Genomic DNA, 15,728 nt, shown 5'->3' with positions numbered 1-15,728 from the left:
GTGTGTGTGTGTGTGTGTGTGTGTGTGTGTGTGTGTGTGTGTGTGTGTGTGTGTGTGTTGTATTCACCTAGTTGTGTTTTGCGAGGGTTGAGCTTTGCTCTTTCGGCCCGCCTCTCAACTGTTTACTAACTACATGTTTTTTTTTATCCACACCACACACACACACACACACCAGGAAGCAGCCCGTGACAGCGGACTAACTCCCAGGTACCTATTTACTGCTAGGTAAAAGGGACATTCATGGTGAAAGAAACTTTGCCCATTTGTTCCTGCCTGGTGCGGGAATCGAACCCGCACCATAGAATTACGAGTCCTGCGCGCTATCCACCAGGCTACCAGGCCCCCCCAACCAGGCTACCAGGCCCCTGTGTGTGTGTGTGTGTGTACTCACCTAGTTGTACTCACCTAGTTGTGTTTGCGGGGGTTGAGCTCTGGCTCTTTGGTCCCGCCTCTCAACCGTCAATCAACAGGTGTACAGATTCATGAGCTTATCGGGCTCTGTCATATCTACACTTGAAACTGTGTATGGAGTCAGCCTCCACCATATCACTTCCTAATGCATTCCATTTGTCAACCACTCTGACACTAAAAAAGTTCTTTCTAATATCTCTGTGGCTCATTTGGGCACTCAGTTTCCACATGTGTCCCCTTGTGCGTGTTCCCCTTGTGTTAAATAGACTGTCTTTATCTACCCTATCAATCCCCTTCAGAATCTTGAATGTGGTGATCATGTCCCCCCTAACTCTTCTGTCTTCCAGCGAAGTGAGGTTTAATTCCCGTAGTCTCTCCTCGTAGCTCATACCTCTCAGCTCGGGTACTAGTCTGGTGGCAAACCTTTGAACCTTTTCCAGTTTAGTCTTATCCTTGACTAGATATGGACTCCATGCTGGGGCTGCATACTCCAGGATTGGCCTAACATATGTGGTATACAAAGTTCTGAATGATTCTTTACACAAGTTTCTGAATGCCGTTCGTATGTTAGGCCAGCCTGGCATATGCCGCTGATGTTATCCGCTTGATTTGTGTGTGTGTGTGTGTGTGTGTGTGTGTGTGTGTGTGTGTGTGTGTGTGCTCATATATTTGTACTCATATATTTGCGCTTGCGGGGGTTGAGCTTTGGCTCTTTGGTCCTGCCTCTCAACTGTGTGTGTGTGTGTGTGTGTGTTTACTCACCTAATTGTGCTTGCGGGGGTTGAGCTTTGGCTCTTTGGTCCTGCCTCTCAACTGTGTGTGTGTGTGTGTGTGTGTGTGTTTACTCACCTAATTGTGCTTGCGGGGGTTGAGTTCTGGCTCTTTGGTCCCGCCTCTCAACTGTCAATTAACTAGGTGTGTGCGTGTGTATGTATGTATGTGTGTGTGCGTGCGTGTTCTCCACTACAGGAATTTACACAACCCACAGGGTAAAACAAGTATAGATAACAATAATAACGTGTGTAAAACAAGACAAAACTCACGAGTTGGCCCTCGAGGAGGACCGAGGGATGACCGCGGCTCAACAGAAAACGTTGACAATAACAACACGTGAGCGGCAAGTGTATGAATGATCGCCCAAACAAAAGTCGGGGGATTCCACACAATTCTGTGCTCTATAAATATTGAGATAAATGTCCTGCCTGTCGGGGTGACGCTTGAGAGCGTGTCAAATAACGCCACCATACTGTTTACAACCATTGTTTACGTCCGGTTCACTGTAAGTGCCGTATAGTGTGGGTGTTAACTCAGGCAGGGCGAGGCTCGAGCCAATGTAAGTGTCAGACGCGATTGTGTTGATCCCAGTGGACAATGTAAGCTTTGTTAGGTGGGCTATATTAACCATAGTTATGTGGGCAAGTATAACTGCGAAATAATTTAACCCTCTTTCCACAGCCCCAGTAAGCCAGGTAAGTCCACTACAGCTCACCATAGCCCGTGCTGCTTGGAACTTTTTTCTTCCCAGTAACTGAATCTAAAACATCAACCCTTATTTACGGGCTATTCATGCCTGTGTCACCTCTTGGGTGGCTTAATCTTCATCAATCATCAATCAACCCTCAAAGGACCTGACATGCATCAGTGTTCCAAAATATGAAGATAATGATGAATGTAGTAGCCAAGAGAGCGACGACGCCTCAGTGATGAGAGCGACGACGCCTCAGTGATGAGAGCGACGACGCCTCAGTGATGAGAGCGACGACGCCTCAGTGATGAGAGAGACGACGCCTCAGTGATGAGAGCGACGACGCCTCAGTGGTGAGAGTGACGACGCCTCAGTGATGAGAGTGACGACGCCTCAGTGATGAGAGCAACGACGCCTCAGTGATGAGAGTGACGACGCCTCAGTGATGAGAGTGACGACGCCTCAGTAGTGAGAGTGACGACGCCTCAGTGATGAGAGCAACGACGCCTCAGTGGTGAGAGTGACGACGCCTCAGTGATGAGAGCGACGACGCCTCAGTGGTGAGAGTGACGACGCCTCAGTGATGAGAGCGACGACGCCTCAGTGATGAGAGCGACGACGCAGGAACCAGCCGACGCCTCACAAGAGCGACGTACACACAACATACACGCCTCTCAGGAACACACGCCACTTCAAGAGCCAGACCGCACGCCTCCTCGAGCATGAGCACCACGGGTGTACAAGTCCCCACGCCCACCCTCGCTGTATTTATGGCTAATCCAGAAAATTAATGTTTAGGCCATATTTTTAGTCTATGATGTTGACATCCTCGGCAGCCCTTTGATCCCGCCCATTTTTTTTATCTATGAGAGAAATTAATGATAGATTAAATGGATACAAAAAATTTAATTATACAGTAGATTGAACTACCTAGATAAATCATTTACGAGCGCATTCTTTTATATAAAAATTTCCAATACATGGAGTATAGACTCGCTCGTGCCAGCGGTTATCATAACTAATAATTTTACTTATCTTACTGTATATACGTTTGTATCAATGTCAACCTATGGTTCCTTATATATATATATATATATATATATATATGTCGTACCTAATAGCCAGAACGCACTTCTCAGCCTACTATTCAAGGCCCGATTTGCCTAATAAGCCAAGTTTTCATGAATTAATGTTTTTTCGTCTACCTAACCTACCTAACCTAACCTAACCTAGCTTTTTTTGGCTACCTAACCTAACCTTACCTATAAATATAGGTTAGGTTAGGTTAGGTAGGGTTGGTTAGGTTCGGTCATATATCAACGTTAATTTTAACTCCAATAAAAAAAAATTGACCTCATACATAGAGAAAAGGGTTGCTTTATCATTTCATAAGAAAAAAATTATAGTAAATATATTAATTCAGGAAAACTTGGCTTATTAGGCAAATCGGGCCTTGAATAGTAGGCTGAGAAGTGAGTTCTGGCTACTAGGTACGACATATATATATATATATATATATTTTGGTAGCAGTCTTTCCTGTAGACATATTTTATTAAATATGACCGAAAAAGTAAGATTAATAATTCTAACACGAATTTTCTCAATCTTTCGTACATTATGCTTCACTGTTGGAGGTAAATCAAAAATCACTTCTCCAAAATTCATTTTTATTTCTAGTCTGACGCGACACGGGCGCGTTTCGTAAAACTTATTACATTTTCAAAGACTTCACAAATACACAACTGATTAGAACTTGCGTTTCCCTGATTTTATATCTACATTTGAGTGAGGTGGGAAGGGTGATGTGGCATTACATTTGAGTGAGGTGGGAAGGATGATGTGGCATTAGAGAATATTAATAGGGTATTAAAAGTATCAACACAAGACAGAACACGAAACAATGGATATTGAATAGAAGTGTTTGTAGAAAGCCTATTGGTCCATATTTCTTGATGCTTCTATATTGGAGCGGAGTCTTGAGGTGGGTAGAATATAGTTGTGCAATAATTGGCTGTTGATTGCTGGTGTTGACTTCTTGATGTGTAGTGCCTCGCAAACGTCAAGCCGCCTGCTATCGCTGTATCTATCGATGATTTCTGTGTTGTTTACCAAACCATCGCCAGAGAAATCCTAGTAAACAACACAGAAATCATCGATAGATACAGCGATAGCAGGCGGCTTGACGTTTGCGAGGCACTACACATCAAGAAGTCAACACCAGCAATCAACAGCCAATTATTGCACAACTATATTCTACCCACCTCAAGACTCCGCTCCAATATAGAAGCATCAAGAAATATGGACCAATAGGCTTTCTACAAACACTTCTATTCAATATCCATTGTTTCGTGTTCTGTCTTGTGTTGATACTTTTAATACCCTATTAATATTCTCTAATGCCACATCATCCTTCCCACCTCACTCAAATGTAATGCCACATCACCCTTCCCACCTCACTCAAATGTAGATATAAAATCAGGGAAACGCAAGTTCTAATCAGTTGTGTATTTGTGAAGTCTTTGAAAATGTAATAAGTTTTACGAAACGTGCCCGTGTCGCGTCAGACTAGAAATAAAAATGAATTTTGGAGAAGTGATTTTTGATTTACCTCCAACAGTGAAGCATAATGTACGAAAGATTGAGAAAATTCGTGTTAGAATTATTAATCTTACTTTTTCGGTCATATTTAATAAAATATATATATATATATATATATATATATATATATATATATATATATATATATATATATATATATATATATATATATATATATATATGAACCCCTGGAAGAATGGCAAGCAGTTGGTATGGGACTACACGTGCGTATCAACCCTGGCTAACACCTACATTAACCTCAGTGTTGCACAACCAGGTGGCGCTGCCACCCACAGGGAAGCAGCCAAATCCCGTAAGTATAGAGAACTGGATCACCACTACAATTTTGTCCCCATTGCTTCTGAGACACTCGGCGCCTGGGGTAAAAGTGCTACCAGTTTTTTGAAGGAACTGGGTTCTAGGCTCATTGAAACCACAAGGGACCCAAGAGCTGCAAGCTTTCTTTTCCAGCGCCTCAGTGTGGCGATACAGAGGGGAAATGCGCACTGCATCCAGGGTTCCTGCCCGCCATCTGAGGAGCTGGAGGAACTCGACAACCTATGATAACCATCTTTGTAACCCATATGTAACTCCTTTTTTGTAACAAAGTTCAAATAAAGTAAATATATATGTGTACATACAAAAGAATGGGGGTGGTAGGAGAAGATAATATTAGTGTTCAGTGAGAAACCACAAGGTCTCCTCTGAATACTTTTTATTTTCTTCTCCGAGGCTATGGGTCCCCACATTGGCACCAGAGGTGGTACCCTGACAAACTTTAAAAAAAAAAATATATATATATATATATATATATATATATATATATATATATATATATATATATATATATATATCGTACCTAGTAGCCAGAACGCACTTCTCAGCCTACTATGCAAGGCCCGATTTGCCTAATAAGCCAAGTTTTCCTGAATTAATATATTTTCTCTAATTTTGTTCTTATTAAATGATAAAGCTGCCCATTTCATTATGTATGAGGTAAATTTTTCTTTATTGGAGTTAAAATTAACGTAGATATATGACCGAACCTAACAAACCCTGCCTAACCTAACCTATCTTTATAGGTTAGGTTAGGATAGGTAGCCGAAAAAGTTAGGTTAGGTTAGGTAGGTTAGGTAGTCGAAAAAAACATTAATTCATGAAAACTTGGCTTATTAGGCAAACCAGGCCTTGCATAGTAGGCTGAGAAGTGCGTTCTGGCTACTAGGTACGACACATATATATATATATATATATATATATATATATGTCGTACCTAATAGCCAGAACGCACTTCTCAGCCTACTATTCAAGGCCCGATTTGCCTAATAAGCCAAGTTTTCATGAATTAATGTTTTTTCGTCTACCTAACCTACCTAACCTAACCTAACCTAGCTTTTTTTGGCTACCTAACCTAACCTTACCTATAAATATAGGTTAGGTTAGGTTAGGTAGGGTTGGTTAGGTTCGGTCATATATCTACGTTAATTTTAACTCCAATAAAAAAAAATTGACCTCATACATAGAGAAAAGGGTAGCTTTATCATTTCATAAGAAAAAAATTATAGTAAATATATTAATTCAGGAAAACTTGGCTTATTAGGCAAATCGGGCCTTGAATAGTAGGCTGAGAAGTGAGTTCTGGCTACTAGGTACGACATATATATATATATATATATATATATATATATATATATATATATATATATATATATATATATATATATATATTACAGAAGAGAGAGAGAGAGAGAGAGATAACAGCAGGTACAGAGATGCTGGAGCAGATCAGATCAGAGAGAAGAGGCAGTAATAAAAAAAGGTCATCTATTAAGCGTGTAGTTGTCTTAGCGAGGAAGATGCAGGGACTGTGATTGCCACACACGCACCTGCACGATTAATCAATAATTGAAGATCAACGAGAAATATTTACCGCGAAGGGTTGAGAGAGGCAGACACATAGAGGAGAGAGAATGATCTCACATTTACAGTCACCAATGGTGGCCAATAGTCTCCATGAGTCTACCCTGGCCTTCCACCATTTAATGGCTGCTTATGGCTTGTGTAGACTAGTGCTGGCTTTCTTGTGACCTCTATCAAGCCTCGTGTGACCTTCTCTCATCTCCAAGGACTGCAACACTGTCTGACCTCCATTCCACTTAGTTTGATGAAAGAGAACAATAGAAAAACAGGAGTGTGCTTACACTGCATTAAGCTTGGCTACCCATGTGCATGGAAAATAGGCTTATAGGCTCCAGAAGGACAGAGGAAATATCAGAATTGTCAGAAATACCCAACAGGAACTGCCTGCGGAAAAGTTTCAAACCAAATAAGATTTCTGGGGGTCATTTTTGGGTCCCTGAAGGTTAAACTGTTACGGGGCCCCTTCGCAACTAGTGACGAGGTCTGGGTGGCCACTGGTATCTTCAACGGGGGATCAAATATTGTTGCAAAACAGATCGCCACATTTGTTTGTCTTTAAATTCAATAAAGAAATTTCAGTCTTATCCAAAAATTAATCAATTGGACTCGCGCGATTTTTGTCACATGCTTTGAAAGGAAATTTTGTTAGGTCTACTTTCTGAGAAAGCTGTTTTTTCGTTTATAGCTCACAAGCCTACGTGATAATTGAATAACCTTTCAATTTTTATTTTAACTATTATTTTGTATTGAATTATATGATATTATTGATATTATTTAAAAAAACTTTTCATTCAGTAAACTCCAAATGTGTAAGCAATGTGGATTAAACTGGCTTTTAGCGCTCCTCCTGGATAAGGGGTCGCTGAAGCTTAAACTTCACTAGTTTTATGGTAGATCCGCCCCTCCGCAGAACTTGTTAAAACACATTGAAGCTAATCTTACTAGAGCCAACATACGAGTCATAAATACTTATTCACTGCCTGAGTAAGACGGAATGAGTAACATTTCGTGGGCCAGCCAGAGGCTTAGGCTCCGCGCACGAATATTCCTACCCCCTAAAAAATGGTTGGAACACAGACTGACCTCTCTTCACCCCTCTTCCTCGGCTCCTCCCATGTGCTCCTTGTGTTCCAGCAATAATATTTTGATGAAGGTGCAGGATAGACCCAATACATGTGTAAGTATATTTAAACTGATTTTTCGGAGGAAAACTAAATCCTTGATCAGAGAGCTGTAAACAATGCTCCAGAACATTGTTTACAGCACATTGATGAAGGATATAGGTTGCATCCGAAATGTTGCTTTTAATACACTTAACACATGAATTGAATCTATCCTGCATCTTCATTCCAACACTACGGCATTGTAGTAATTAAGTTTCTACATTATTTTGATCTCAAAAGATCTTGTCTTGTCTACAGAGAAAAGATCCCTGGACCGTTTCTCTTCCTTAAGATCTACAGCATCAGTGTTTCTGGTGAGTGACGCACGATCAACGATCAGTCAGTTCATCAATTAATCGATCTCTCAGGCAGCCAAATGATCAAGCAATTACATAATCAAGCAATCAGTCCATTGCTCAAATAACTAATCTATCAGTCAAACAATAAATGAATCTATCAATCAAGTAATCACCCTGTCAACATATCCGTTGAAGTAGCAATAAATACAAACGATCAAAAATAGCGAAAAGCCGGAACAACCAATTAATGAATTCCTCTGTACTTCACAAACAGGAATATTTGGTATGTTTTGTCCACTGCAAGCTTCACCTTGCCTGGATACTACAGTCACAGTCCAAACATAACGGTTCGCTAACGAGTTTTAGAGCCTAGCGACCTTTACCCACTCTAACCTACCCTAACCCAACTTAACCTAACCCAACCTATCCCAAGCCAATCAAGCCTAAGACAGCCTAGCCTAAGCTAATACCTGTTAACCTTACAATATATACTTTGTTCACAATAAATAAAACGAGGTTTGTCGAAGTGTTGTGTATGACATGTCCATTCCCCGCCTGTCTGTTCTCCGCTAGACTGCGAAATATCAAAGAGAAAACTAATGGTCTTGCAAAACATTGTTTCTGATGGCTGGGACTCGCCCCTTAAACAATGTTTCATACGAGGAAAACGTCAGGGTTCGGTACACTACAGTGGTCAGGAATATATAGTGTTTTGGATGAGAGTTAATGCGCTAATGCTCGTAGGCGGGCAAGATTTATTATGTGGAGTAAGGAAGGCTAGGGAAGGCGCTAACTTGTATAGGACGGAACTGGAGATTCCTAAGATGCCTAAGAAAGGAGAGAATTCCTAAGAAATTCCTCTTCAGCGTTGCTCTGTCTACCCCACAGCGGCTGCGTCGCTTACCACCGCTTCTAGATAAAGTTGTTCGTATTTGTTTTATACTTTATATTTAAGTATTGCACGAGGTGCGTGGTGAAGCTATTTTTGTTTTGTTATAGAAACGCCCTATAGCCGCGAAAGCCAGAGAATCCGGGTTGAAGCCCTAGGCAGCGTTGGACGAATGAGACCTGTATCATCTTTCTCTGTGCGGCCAGCAGTCACCGAGGACCTGGAGGTGAAATGGTCGGTGGATCTATGTTCGGGGAAGGGGAGGCGGGAGGTGGGAACCAGGTCCCCTTTAGATAACCTGACCGGTTCCGCAATACCTGGCCCTACCTTGAGGTTACCTTGAGGTGCTTCCGGGGCTTACTGTCCCCGCGGCCCGGTCGTCGACCAGGCCTCCTGGTTGCTGGACTGATCAACCAGGCTGTTAGACGCGGCTGCTCGCAGCCTGACGTATGAGTCACAGCCTGGTTGATCAGGTATCCTTTGGAGGTGCTTATCCAGTTCTCTCTTGAACACTGTGAGGGGTCGGCCAGTTATGCCCCTTATGTGTAGTGGAAGCGTGTTGAACAGTCTCGGACCTCTGATGTTGATAGAGTTCTCTCTCAGAGTACCTGTTGCACCTCTGCTTTTCAACGGGGGTATTCTGCACATCCTGCCATGCCTTCTGGTCTCATGTGTTGTTATTTCTGTGTGCAGGTTTGGGACCAGCCCCTCAATTATTTTCCACGTGTAAATTATTATGTATCTCTCCCGCCAGCGCTCAAGGGAGTACAGATTTAGGCTCTTTAGTCGGTCCCAGTAATTTAGATGTTTTACTGAGTGGATTCTAGCAGTAAAGGATCTCTGCACGCTCTCCAGGCCCTACACTAATTCCCCACATACAAAAATCTTGTTATAGTTTCTCATGTCAGAAAAGAATAAAATAGGTTCAAAAATCAACAGACCGGTCGGACAGATGAAACTATTTTGACTAGACCACACACTAGAAAGTGAAGGGACGACGACGTTTCGGTCCGTCCTGGACAATTCTCAAGTCGATTGACAATTCACAGTCGACTTGAGAATGGTCCAGGACGGACCGAAACGTCGTCGTCCCTTCACTAGTGTGTGGTTTGGTCAACATTTTTCAGCCACGTTATTGTGACTCCTCGTCTGCAGATGAAACTATTCTATCCGCTGCAAATCCACCGGCAGGGAAGGCTTGGGGCTAGAAAAAAACATATAGTTTAACTTTCTATCCCTAATTCACCTTTACCTTGAAAAACTGCATGCTGTTACCTTTGTTAATTGTTAATGATCATGTAAACATGGTGATTCATGAGTTTACATATTTTTGTGACTATAAATTGTTAATCATTCGATTTACTTTCCCCCTCCCCCAGGTTAAATGTTTAATAAAATAGTACCCCATAGCGGTGAGAGAGGTGGCGGGGCCGAGCAAGTGTCCTGGCACTAATTGCTTTCAGCGACCTGCCAATAAGCTGGATTGAGATGGTCTAAGCTGTAGTAAGCTTTTAGAAGGCAGATAATTCTCCCTCTAGCAAGACCCAGAAGCGGTAGTCCCCCGTCGCAGAATACAGATAAGCTCAGACCTCTGTTATGAGACGCGCCTGCGTGTAAATGTAAACAAAACAATATGTAAACAAAACTATGAGACGCGCCTGTATGCAAACACGTCATATAGACAAAACTGTACTAATTACTTATACAAGCCCCGACCCCCATAATCGCACACACACAATATCGAGCACTCAGCATGTGCATATGAGAAAATATTGCGATCATACATGGGATCGAACACGCATCCCTGCGCACCACAGGCATACGCTCTGCCAACCAAACCATGATGAGGTCTAGTTGAGATACATTTTGAGCTCATCTTGGTTCAATCGCAGCAGCAGTGCGTGTACCTGGATATAGTCCAGGGACGCAGCACTGATACCATCGTATAACTATCCATAATATATTTTGTCTAATTTTATTCCGAGATTCGCAATATTCGGAAAATATACTTTATGTAGACAGCATAGAGTCCGATGAAAGTCTCTCGCTTATGACTCAAAAGTTTATGTTGGCATTTAATGTTTGCTGAGTCTATCATCCTCCAACGAGCGGAGGACGAGTCCATCATCCTCCAACGAGCGGAGGACGAGTCCACCATCCTCCACCGAGCGGAGGACGAGTCCATCATCCTCCAGCGAGCGGAGGACGAGTCCACCATCCTCCACCGAGCGGAGGACGAGTCCATCATCCTCCACCGAGCGGAGGACGAGTCCATCATCCTCCAGCGAGCGAAGGACGAGTAAACCATCCTCCAGCGAGCGGAGGACGAGTCCATCATCCTCCAGCGAGCGGAGGACGAGTCCACCATCCTTCAGCGAGCGAAGGACGAGTCCACCATCCTCCAGCGAGCGGAGGACGAGTCCATCATCCTCCACCGAGCGGAGGACGAGTCCATTATCCTCCAGAGAGCGGAGGACGAGTCCATCATCCTCCACCGAGCGGAGGACGAGTCCACCATCCTCCAGCGAGCGGAGGACGAGTCCATCATCCTCCAATGAGCGGAGGACGAGTCCACCATCCTCTAGCGAGCGGAGGACGAGCCCATCATCCTCCAGCGAGCGGAGGACGAGTCCACCATCCTCCAGCGAGCGGAGGACGAGTCCATCATCCTCCACCGAGCGGAGGACGAGTCCACCATCCTCCAGCGAGCGAAGGACGAGTCCACCATCCTCCAGCGAGCGGAGGACGAGTCCATCATCCTCCACCGAGCGGAGGACGAGTCCACTATCCTCCAGCGAGCGGAGGACGAGTCCATCATCCTCCACCGAGCGGAGGACGAGTCCATCATCCTTCAACAAGCGGAGGACGAGTCCATCATCCTCCAACAAGCGGAGGACGAGTCCATCATCCTCCAGCGAGCGGAGGACGAGTCCACCATCCTCCAGCGAGCGGAGAACGAGTCCATCATCCTCCACCGAGCGGAGGACGAGTCCACCATCCTCCAGCGAGCGAAGGACGAGTCCACCATCCTCCAGCGAGCGGAGGACGAGTCCATCATCCTCCACCGAGCGGAGGACGAGTCCACTATCCTCCAGCGAGCGGAGGACGAGTCCATCATCCTCCACCGAGCGGAGGACGAGTCCATCATCCTTCAACAAGCGGAGGACGAGTCCACCATCCTCCAACAAGCGGAGGACGAGTCCATCATCCTCCAGCGAGCGGAGGACGAGTCCATCATCCTCCAACAAGCGGAGGACGAGTCCATCATCCTCCAGCGAGCGGAGGACGAGTCCACCATCCTCCAACAAGCGGAGGACGAGTCCATCATCCTCCAGCGAGCGGAGGACGAGTCCATCATCCTCTTAACGTAAAGGGAAAGGGAATGTAACCCCTCAGGACATGAAGGCATAATAACACCGTTTTAGGTGAACATGGAAAGTACAACTAAGTACAACACGCCAGTTACCTGAACAAACGACTTGGTGAAGTAGAAAATGAAATCTTATCAGTACTTTGTCACGTGAACCGCTGACCAACAGTCAAGCCGCTGGGTTAATTGTCTGTTACATGACAGTTAAACTGGGTTAAATCCCAGGGAATTGTAATGCCCTGGCATTGTCTCTTCCACTAGGTGGTTGTCTTAGATTCATCTACTGGGAATAACAAGTTCCAAGTAGCACGGGCTATGGTGAGCCCGAAGTACTTTTCCACTAATATCAACGCCTCTCCGCAAATTATTTTGTTCCTTTTCCACTTCCCGTCTCACCCAGTAGACAATCTTTTCTTTATGTATGGCATGTGTCAAGGAATGTCTTTGGCATAGACAACTTAAAGGCAAGTTTCACAAATAAAATATGCAGATGTGTGGTTATGCGAGGCTAGGGTCAGATACTATGTTGACCAGACCACACACTAGAAAGTGAAGGGACGACGACGTTTCGGTCCGTCCTGGACCATTCTCAAGTCGATTTTCCCTTCACTTTCCAGTGTGTGGTTTGGTCAACATATTTCAGCCACGTTATTGTGACTCCTCGTCTGCGTTCAGATACGACCTGCTTTACTTGGGCAATAGCCTAAGGCCTATACTAATGTAATCGTTTATTTTACATTTTTATGCAACGCCCGTTTGGCAATAACATCCTGTGTTAACAGACACGAGCTGTCTGTTAACGAACAATACACACAGACATTCACACACTCCTCGTTTGCCCCGTAACGTCAAACTGTCCCGACTTCTACAGCGGAAAGCGAGGATGTAATATAATGTAAACTATGCAATATCTAGGTACAATGTGACACTCCACTACACCGTTCACAGTTTGAACGTTGACTCCGGAGGCGGCTAGTTTATTGTGCACCCCATACTCATCCTGTGAGCGGTGGTTCATTGTGCACCCCATACTCCTCCTGTGAGCGGTAGTTTATTGTGCACCTCATACTCATCCTGTGAGCGGTAGTTTATTGTGCACCCCATACTCCTCCTGTGAGCGGTAGTTTATTGTGCACCCCATACTCCTCCTGTGAGCGGTAGTTTATTGTGCACCCCATACTCATCCTGTGAGCGGTAGTTTATTGTGCACCTCATACTCATCCTGTGAGCGGTAGTTTATTGTGCACCCCATACTCCTCCTGTGAGCGGTAGTTTATTGTGCACCCCATACTCCTCCTGTGAGCGGTAGTTTATTGTGCACCCCATACTCATGCTTTGAGCGTTAGAGCAAGAAAAGGATTACAGAGCCCGCAAACGGTCGTTACGAGGGGACTGTTACGTTAACAATTACACCTCTCACCTGCACACCTTATAATCACGATCACAACTACCTAAAACTTTTGCATTGCAACATTTAAGTATTGAGAATAAATTGTTCAACATTAAAGGTAGTTTTTTAATACCTAAAATCCTCATAACATTGAGTGTTAGAGGACCCCGGATGGTTAAGCTGGAGGGCAAGGAGGTGCTAAAGTAACGAAGCTGGAACACGTTATCTTGAGATGATTTCGGGGCTTAGCGTCCCCGCGGCCCGGTCCTCGACCAGGCCTGCTGTTTCTGTTACACACCCCCAGGTAGCAACCCGTAGCAGCTGTCTAATTCCCAGGTACCTATTTACTGCTAGGTGAACAGGGGACATCAGGGTGAAAGAAACTCTGCCCATTTGTTTCCGCCTTCACCAGAGATCGAACCCGGAACCTTAGGACTACGAATCCCGAGCGCTGTCCACTCAGCCGTCAGGCGGGAATGACAGCATGTGACGGAAGGAGCAGGACAGATATACTGACGGGTATATTAGACGTGATACTGAAACCCTGCGGATGACAGGGAGGAAACACACAAGCGACGGTTGAGAGGCGGGACCAAAGACCCAGAGCTCAACCCCCGCAAGCACAATTAGGCTGAGTACAAGAAACACAATGTCCAAAATATAAAACAGTGACTGGGAGAAAAAAAAACGAAATGGATGAGAACAGCAAGAAACAAGGATTGAAAGCAAATAGAATATAACAGATTTGAATGAAAACGAAAAAAAATCCTTTATAGCAGGAGTAGGGATAAAGCAGAGAACCGGGAGAAGAAATGCACGAGAACAGAAAACGTAGACAAGGAGAGCGAGGACGATGAAAGAGAACTAAACAGGGGAAGAAGAGAGACACATACAAAAACATATATACCCATCAAATACCGACGTACAGAACGAAGATAAAAGCATGAACAAGAACAATAACGAAATGAAGCAAATAAGAATTGTGAGAGAATCGGAAATGTAAAAAGGAGGAACTAATAATGTTGTGTAAATGAGGAATAAGCGAACGACAAGCATGTAGGGAAGTTAGCAGTAAAGTAGCCCAAGCAGGGAAGGGAGCAGTTAAGTAACCCAAGCAGGAAAGGGAGCAGTTAAGTAACACAAGCAGGGAAGGTAGCAGTTAAGTAACCCAAGCAGGGTAGGTAGCAGTTAAGTAACCCAGCAGGAGAGGAAGTAGTAAAGTAACCCAAGCAGGGTAGGGAACAATAAATAACCCAAGCAGGGAAGGGAGCAGTAAAGTAAGTTAAGCAGGGAATGCACTAGCAGACTAACTGAAGCAGGGATGGCAGCAGTAACGTATCCCAGACAAGTAAAGTAGCAGTAAAACTAACATTAACAAAACAAGGCGAAACACGAAGTCAAACATTAGAGAAGTAAAGAGGAATGATGCGAGAAAATAAACCCGATGAAGGAGAATGTCAAGGTAAAGAAGCCCGAGAGCTTCGAGCAGCACCACCACCAAGGGCGGGAACCCGAAGACCAGACAAGAACCGGCGGGAAGGACGAGGAAGAAGGAGGAGGTGGGAAGTACTCACGTCTTGAAGGAGGTAGAGCTGGTCCGGATACACTTGGCGGGAGGGGGAGAGAGAGCCTGTTGCTTCGAGGGGTCGCGGGGGGCAGATCGCCTGTTGCTCTGGCTGGCTGACAGCGCCTCCGGTAACTCACGCTCGTCTACAAGAGATGGAGGTAACAGAGTCTCATCCGCCTCGCGCGCCTACCTTTATGTACCGGGTCCTCCGCCCACCACTATTGGGCGAGATGGACAGACTACGTCATGCCCGCTCCGCCAATCAGCTCTGTCCACACAGTGATGTCACAAACTCCTCGCTCGCTGGTTGGTCAAGGGGTTTTGCATTGCTTGTTTGCCTAACTACAAACTTGTTAAGCTGGTTTTTTTTACAACGATCACGCCTTAAACAACCTACATAAGCAAATTAGACTCATACATAAAATATATATAAACTATCATATCCTTCTTCATCACTAATAAAAAGAATTCTTAATATACAACATAGCAATTCACGTAACTGGGTCTGACAACACGAAAATCTTCATTAAGGAAACGAGGTGCACAAACTCCCTATTCAACCGAACAATTCCCCCCTCCAACGCCCTCCTTTAACCGGATAACCAAGATTAAACCAACACAGCCACCAACCCGTCCCAACCTGAACACAGAGCTAG

At 44.5% G+C, this 15,728-nt stretch overlaps 1 protein-coding gene and 1 long non-coding RNA gene across 2 annotated transcripts in view; both read right to left on the bottom strand.

The window, feature by feature from the left end:
• Window positions 1-15,249, bottom strand: part of Ms (neuropeptide receptor myosuppressin) — a 52,891-nt gene extending 37,642 nt beyond the window's left edge. Inside the window, exon 1 of the mRNA XM_045727319.2 lies at window positions 15,080-15,249. The gene's annotated coding sequence lies outside the window, so the exon portion shown is untranslated. The remainder of the gene's footprint in view (window positions 1-15,079) is intronic.
• Window positions 1-15,728, bottom strand: part of LOC138363025 (uncharacterized) — a 439,332-nt gene that overhangs the window by 337,344 nt on the left and 86,260 nt on the right. The gene's annotated exons all lie outside the window — the stretch shown is intronic.

Source organism: Procambarus clarkii, chromosome 10 (genome assembly GCF_040958095.1).
Source record: "Procambarus clarkii isolate CNS0578487 chromosome 10, FALCON_Pclarkii_2.0, whole genome shotgun sequence".
NCBI classification, from domain to species: Eukaryota; Metazoa; Arthropoda; class Malacostraca; order Decapoda; family Cambaridae; genus Procambarus; species Procambarus clarkii.
Note: the sequence above shows the minus strand (reverse complement) of the source record. Positions and strands in the feature narration are given on the sequence as shown.